The following is a 6,302-nucleotide window of genomic DNA, read 5'->3' as shown; positions in this document are numbered from 1 at the left end:
GGTTTAGGGTTACGGATAGGGTTAGGGTTAGGGCCAGAGACAGGGTTAGGGATAGGATTAGAGATAGGGTTAGGGTTACGGATAGGGTGAGGGTTAGAGATAGGGTTAAGGATAATGGTTAGGGGTATGGTTGGGGTTAGGGGCAAGGATAGGGTTAAAGATAGGGTTAGGGTTAAGGATAGGGTTAGGGGTAGGGTTAGGGTTACGGATAGGGTAAGGGATAGGTGTAGGGTTAGAAATAGGGTTAGGGATAAGGGTTAGAGATAGGGTTGGGGTTATCGGTAGGGATATGGTTAGAGATAGGAATAGGGTTAGGGACAGATGGGGGAGGGGTATTGTTGGCGTTAGGGGCAGAATAGCGCGAGTGTTGGGGATAGGGCTAGAGAAAAGGATATTTTGAGCTATATATTTACATCAACATTTGACACAACGGAATATACGACTATATCCCTATATATCAATAACCCCATCCTTATATATTGGGATAGGGTTACGGTTAGAGATAGGATCAGGGATAATGATTATGGATAGAGTTGGGGTTAGGTGTAAGGTTACGGATAGGGTTAGGGTTAGGGTGAGAGATAGGGTTAGGGTTACAGATAGGGTTAGAGATAGGGTTAGGGTTAAGGTTACGGATAAGGGTAGGGTTAGAGATAGGGTTAGGGGTAGTTTTAGGGTTAGAGAGAGGGTTAGGGTTACGGATAGGGTTAGAGATAGGGTTAGTGTTACGGATAGGGTTAGGGGTAGGGTTAGTGTTAGGGTTTAGGGTTAGAGATAGGGTCAGGGATAATGGTTAGGGATATGGTTGGGGTTAGGGGTAGGGATAGGGTTAGAGATAGGGTTAGGGTTAGAGATAGGGTTAGCGGTAGCGTTAGGGTTAGGGTTAGGGATAGGGTTAGAGATAGGGTTAGGGTTACGGATAGGGTTAGGGGTTGGGTTAGGGTTAGAGATATGGTTAGGGTTACGGATAGGGTTAGTGTTAGCGATAAGGTTAGTGGTAGGGTTAGGGGTAGGGTTAGGGTTCGAGATAGGGTTAGGGTTACGGATAGGGTAAGGGGAATGGTTAGAGATAGGGTTAGGGTTAGGGTTACGGATAGGGTTAGGGTTAGGGTTAGGTTTAGAGATAGGGTTAGGATTACGGATAGGGTTAGGTTTAGTGTTAGAGATAGGGTTAGTGTTACAGATACGGTTAGGTTTAGAGTTAGAGATAGGGTTAGGGTTACAGATAGGGTTAGGGTTAGAGATAGGGTTAGGGGTAGGGTTAGAGATAGGGTTAGGGTTATGGATAGGGTTAGGGTTACGGATAAGGTTAGGGGTAGAGATAGGGTTAGGGTTAAAGATAGGGTTAGGGTTGGGGCTAGAGATAGGGTTAGGGATAGGATTAGAGATAGGGTTAGGGTTACAGATAGGGTTAGGGGTTGGGTCAGGGTTAGAGATAGGGTTAGTGGTAGGGTTAGGGTTCGAGATAGGGTTAGGGTTACGGATAGGGTAAGGGGAAGGGTTAGAGATAGGGTTAGGGGTAGGGTTAGGGTTAGAGATAGGGTTAGGGTAAGGTGAGGGTTAGGGGTAGGGTTAGGGTTAGAGATAGGGTTAGGGTTACTGATAGGGTTAGGGTTAGAGAAAGGGTATTGGGGATAGGGTTAGAGTAAGGAATAGGGTTAGGGACAGATGGGTAAGGGATATTGTTGGCGTTAGGGGTAGGATAGTGCCAGTGTTGGGGATAGGGTTAGAGAAAAAGATATTTTGAGCTATATATTTACATCAACATTTGACACAACGGAATATACGACTATATTTCTATATATCAATAACCCTATCCTTATATATTTGGATAGGGTTAAGGTTAGAGATAGGATCAGGGATAATGATTATGGATACGGTTGGGGTTAGGTGTAAGGTTACGGATAGGGTTAGGTTTAGGGTTAGAGATAGGGTTAGGGGTAGGGCTAGAGATAGGGTTAGGGATAGGATTAGAGATAGGGTTAGGGTTACAGATAGGGTTAGGGGTTGGGTCAGGATTAGAGATAGGGTTAGGGTTACGGATAGGGTGAGGGTTAGAGATAGGGTTAGTGGTAGGGTTAGGGTTCGAGATAGGGTTAGGGTTACGGATAGGGTAAGGGGAAGGGTTAGAGATAGGGTTAGGGGTAGGGTTAGGGTTAGAGATAGGGTTAGGGTAAGGTTAGGGTTAGGGGTAGGGTTAGGGTTAGAGATAGGGTTAGGGTTACTGATAGGGTTAGGGTTAGACATAGGGTTAGGGGTAGGGTTAGAGATAGGGTTAGGGTTACGGATAGAGTTAGGGGTTGGGTTAGGGTTAGAGATAGGGTTAGGGTTACGGATAGGGGTAGGGTTAGGGTTGGGGGTATGGTTAGGGTTAGAGATAGGGTTAGGGTTAGCGATACGGTTAGGGGTAGGGTTAGAGATAGGGTAAGGGTTACAGATAGGGTTAGGGTTAGGGTTAGAGATAGGGTTAGGGATAGGGTTAGAGATAGGGTTAGGGTTACGGATAAGGTTAGGGGTTGGGTTAGGGTTAGCGATAGGGTTAGGGTTACGGATAGGGTTATTGGTAGGGTTAGGGTTAGAGATAGGAATAGGGTTAGGGACAGATGGGTAAGGGATATTGTTGGCGTTAGGGGTAGGATAGTGCCAGTGTTGGGGATAGGGTTAGAGAAAAAGATATTTTGAGCTATATATTTACATCAACATTTGACACAACGGAATATACGACTATATTTCTATATATCAATAACCCTATCCTTATATATTTGGATAGGGTTACGGTTAGAGATAGGATCAGGGATAATGATTATGGATACGGTTGGGGTTAGGTGTAAGGTTACGGATAGGGTTAGGTTTAGGGTTAGAGATAGGGTTAGGGGTAGGGTTAGAGATAGGGTTAAGGGTAGGGTTAGGGTTAGGGGTAGGGTTAGAGATAGTGTTAGGGGTAGGGTTAAGGTTAGAGAGAGGGTTAGGTTTACGGATAGGGTTAGAGATAGGGTTAGTGTTACGGATAGGGTTAGGGTTAGGGGTAGGGTTAGAGATAGGGTTAAGGATAATGGTTAGGGATACGGTTGGGGTTAGGGGCAAGGATAGGGTTAAAGATAGGGTTAGGGTTAAGGATAGGGTTAGGGGTAGGGTTAGGGTTAGAGATAGGGTTAGAGATAGGGTTAGGGTTACGGATAGGGTAAGGGGTAGGTGTAGGGTTAGAGATAGGGTTAGGGATAAGGGTTAGGGATAGGGTTGGGGTTATCGGTAGGGATAGGGTTAGAGATAGGAATAGGGTTAGGGACAGATGGGTGAGGGGTATTGTTGGCGTTAGGGGCAGAATAGCGCGAGTGTTGGGGATAGGGCTAGAGAAAAGGATATTTTGAGCTATATATTTACATCAACATTTGACACAACGGAATATTCGACTATATCCCTATATATCAATAACCCCATCCTTATATATTTGAATAGGGTTACGGTTAGAGATAGGATCAGGGATAATGATTAGGGATACGGTTGGGGTTAGGTGTAAGGTTACGGATAGGGTTAGGGGTAGGGTTAGGGTTAGAGATAGGGTTTAGAGTTACAGATAGGGTTAGGGGTAAGGTTAGGGTTAGAGATAGGGCTAGGGATAGGGTTAGGGGTAGGGAGAGGGGTAGGGTTAGAGATAGTGTTAGGGGTAGGGTTAGGGTTAGAGAGAGGGTTAGGGTTACGGATAGGGGCCAGAGGTGTCCGGGACTCGGCGGTGCAGTGGGCGTAGCTGTAGGAAGGCCTGCCGGAACTGACGGTAAAGTGACCGAGCGCTTTCCCGGTGGCCGAGGATTGGGTGCTGGGCTGCATGTCTGTCGCAGCAGCACCAAACTGACTTGAAATCCACGGTTAATAGTTTACCCTGTAGGCGGGCTCTCGAGGAGTAGCGCCAGGGTGCCGAGTCGCAAAGTCGGTCCCAATGCCATCGTGCGATCAGGTGTTCGGCAGGGATGAACTGGGGCCTCCAGCCCGAGGGTGGCATCTCGCAGCGGGCGGCGTCGGTCCCGCTGCGGGTGCCGGACGGGGAGCGTTACGAGGGAGCGGCGTGCGCTGAAGATTTCTTCCTGGGACTGCGTTTTCCGCAAAAGGGCGCATCTACGGTCTTGCTTCGACTCGGGCGCAAAACCCGACTCGGCCCCACCCGTGAACGCGTCTGTGAGGCACCCTAGCTCGCAAGAGCGTCTCTCGTTGGGGTCTGTTGGGGCTAAAACGTGCGCCGAGTGGGCGCGGGACTCCCGAGCCGAACAAGAAAGACACGGGCGGCCTCAACGGAGCGCGCCGGAAGAAGGCCAGGCAGGCAGGGCATGCCAAAAGAGAAAAAAGGGGACGCCAGGCCCCGCCAGCGGGGACCGAGTGCTGCCGGCCCCGTGGCAGATCTCCGAGTGGACCGCCGGCGAGGGAACGGGCGCCCAGCGCCAAGAGAGAGAGAGAGAGAGAAGAGAGCCTGCGCGGACGGGATGCGGAGGGGGCGCCCTTCCTGGCAGCCGCCGAGGCGGCGGGTGGGCCCCGATAGGCGAGAGAGAGGCAGAGGCCTATTGCGAACCCATCGACCTCAGATCGGGCGAGATGACCCACTCGACCTAAGCATATCACTAAGGGGAGGAAAAGAAACTAACCAAAATTCCCCCAGTAGCTGCGAGCGAAGCGGGAAGAGCCCAGCGCCGAATCTCCGGGCCCCCAGCGGGCATGCGGGAACTGTGGCGTGAGGAAGTCCGGTCCGGCTGTCGCGGCGGGGCCGAGGTACTTCTGATCGAGGTCCCCCGTCCTCCCATGGCGGGTGTCAGGCCCCTGCGGGCGCCGTCCGGCCGGTGACTAGGGCTTCTGGGAGTCGGATTGTTTTGTAGCGCAGCCCAAAGGCGGGTGGTAAACTCCATCCAAGGCTAAATACCGGCAGGAGACCGATAGAGCACAAGTACCGTGAGGGAAAGTTGAAAAGCACAAAGGCCAGGGAGATTCAGCGCGGCCGGCGCGGTGTCCGAAGCACCCCCCTAGCCGGGGTCTGGGGGCGCCTCTGCGCCCGGCAGCGTGCACTTCTCCCGGGCGCGGCGCCCGTGACAGGCTGGGCATCCGGGCCCGCATAGGCCGGCCTGTTGGGGTTCCACCGGCCACCCCGGTTCCCCCGACCGCGGGGGGGGGGGCGGTCGGAGAGCCTAGAGACCGGCCGTGGTCGCGCCGGCCGCCTGGCCGAGGAAGGGACGACGGGCCGCGCCCGCCTGCGCGCCGCTTCCCCGCAGCGGCCGCCGGGCCGGGCCTCCCGGCCCGCCGGAGGGCCCCGCCCGCCTCGACCGTCCCAGGTGGGACGGATAGGTGAGAGGGCCAAAGCCCGACGGTGAAATACCATTACTCTTGTCGTTCCTTTACTTAGCCGGTGGGGCGGGGAGCAGGCCCCGCGCGGGCCCAGTCTTCTGGCGCTACGCGGCCGGCCGCCACCCGCTCTGGCGACAGCGTCAGGCGGGGAGTTTGACTTGGGAGGTACATCTGTCAAAGGGTAACGCAGGTGTCCTAAGGCGAGCTCAGCGAGAACAGAAAACCCCTCGCGGAGCAAAAGGGCCAAAGCTTGTTTGATTTTGATTTTCAGTATGAATATGGACCGTCAAAGTGTGGCCTATTGATCCTTTTGAGCTTGGGAGTTTGAAGCAAGAGGTGTCAGAAAAGTTACCACAGGGATAACTGGCTTGTGGAAGCCAAACGTTCATACCGACGTTGCTTTTTGATCCTTCGATGTCGGCTCTTCCTATCGTTGCGAAGCAGAATTCGCGAAGCGTTGGATTGTTCACCCGTTAATAGCAAACGTGAGCTGGGCTTAGACCGTCGTGAGACGGGTTGGTTTTACCCTTCTGATGAAAGGTCGCCCCCACGGCAGTCCTGCTCAGTACGAGAGGAGCCGCAGATTCGGACCCTGGTTCTGGTGCTCAGGGAGAGACCGGTGGTGCGAGGCTACCACCCGAGAGATTACGGCTGAATGCCTCCAAGTCGAAATCTCAGCCGGTGCGCGGCTACGCCGCCGGCGTACCGCACGAGGGCAGCCTGCATCAGCGCCCACCCGCTCTTGCAGGGCCGACCCCGCCGACTCGGCCGCAGTCCCTGTCCGGGGGCCGGGAGCTTCGGCGCAACCGCCGTCTTGAGAGGGACGCCAGATCACTTGCAGACGACTTGGTATGGATCTGGGTGTCGTGCCCAGTAGAGCAGCCGCATTGCTGCGATCTGCGGAAACTAAACCTTTCGATCCGAGGGATTTGCCCGCGCCGCAGACGGGCCGATCCTGGCAGGCCGGGTCGGACGACGTG

At 53.4% G+C, this 6,302-nt stretch overlaps 1 pseudogene; it reads left to right on the top strand.

The window, feature by feature from the left end:
* Window positions 1-4,562: 4,562 nt before the first annotated feature.
* On the top strand, window positions 4,563-6,255 carry LOC147797307 (large subunit ribosomal RNA; annotated as a pseudogene).
* Window positions 6,256-6,302: the final 47 nt, after the last annotated feature.

Source organism: Acanthaster planci, linkage group LG11, assembly GCF_054643075.1.
Source record: "Acanthaster planci isolate LZ-2023a linkage group LG11, COTS_SCS, whole genome shotgun sequence".
Taxonomy (NCBI): Eukaryota; Metazoa; Echinodermata; class Asteroidea; order Valvatida; family Acanthasteridae; genus Acanthaster; species Acanthaster planci.
The sequence above is the reverse complement of the archived record's forward strand: the minus strand, read 5'-3'. Positions and strand labels throughout refer to the sequence as shown.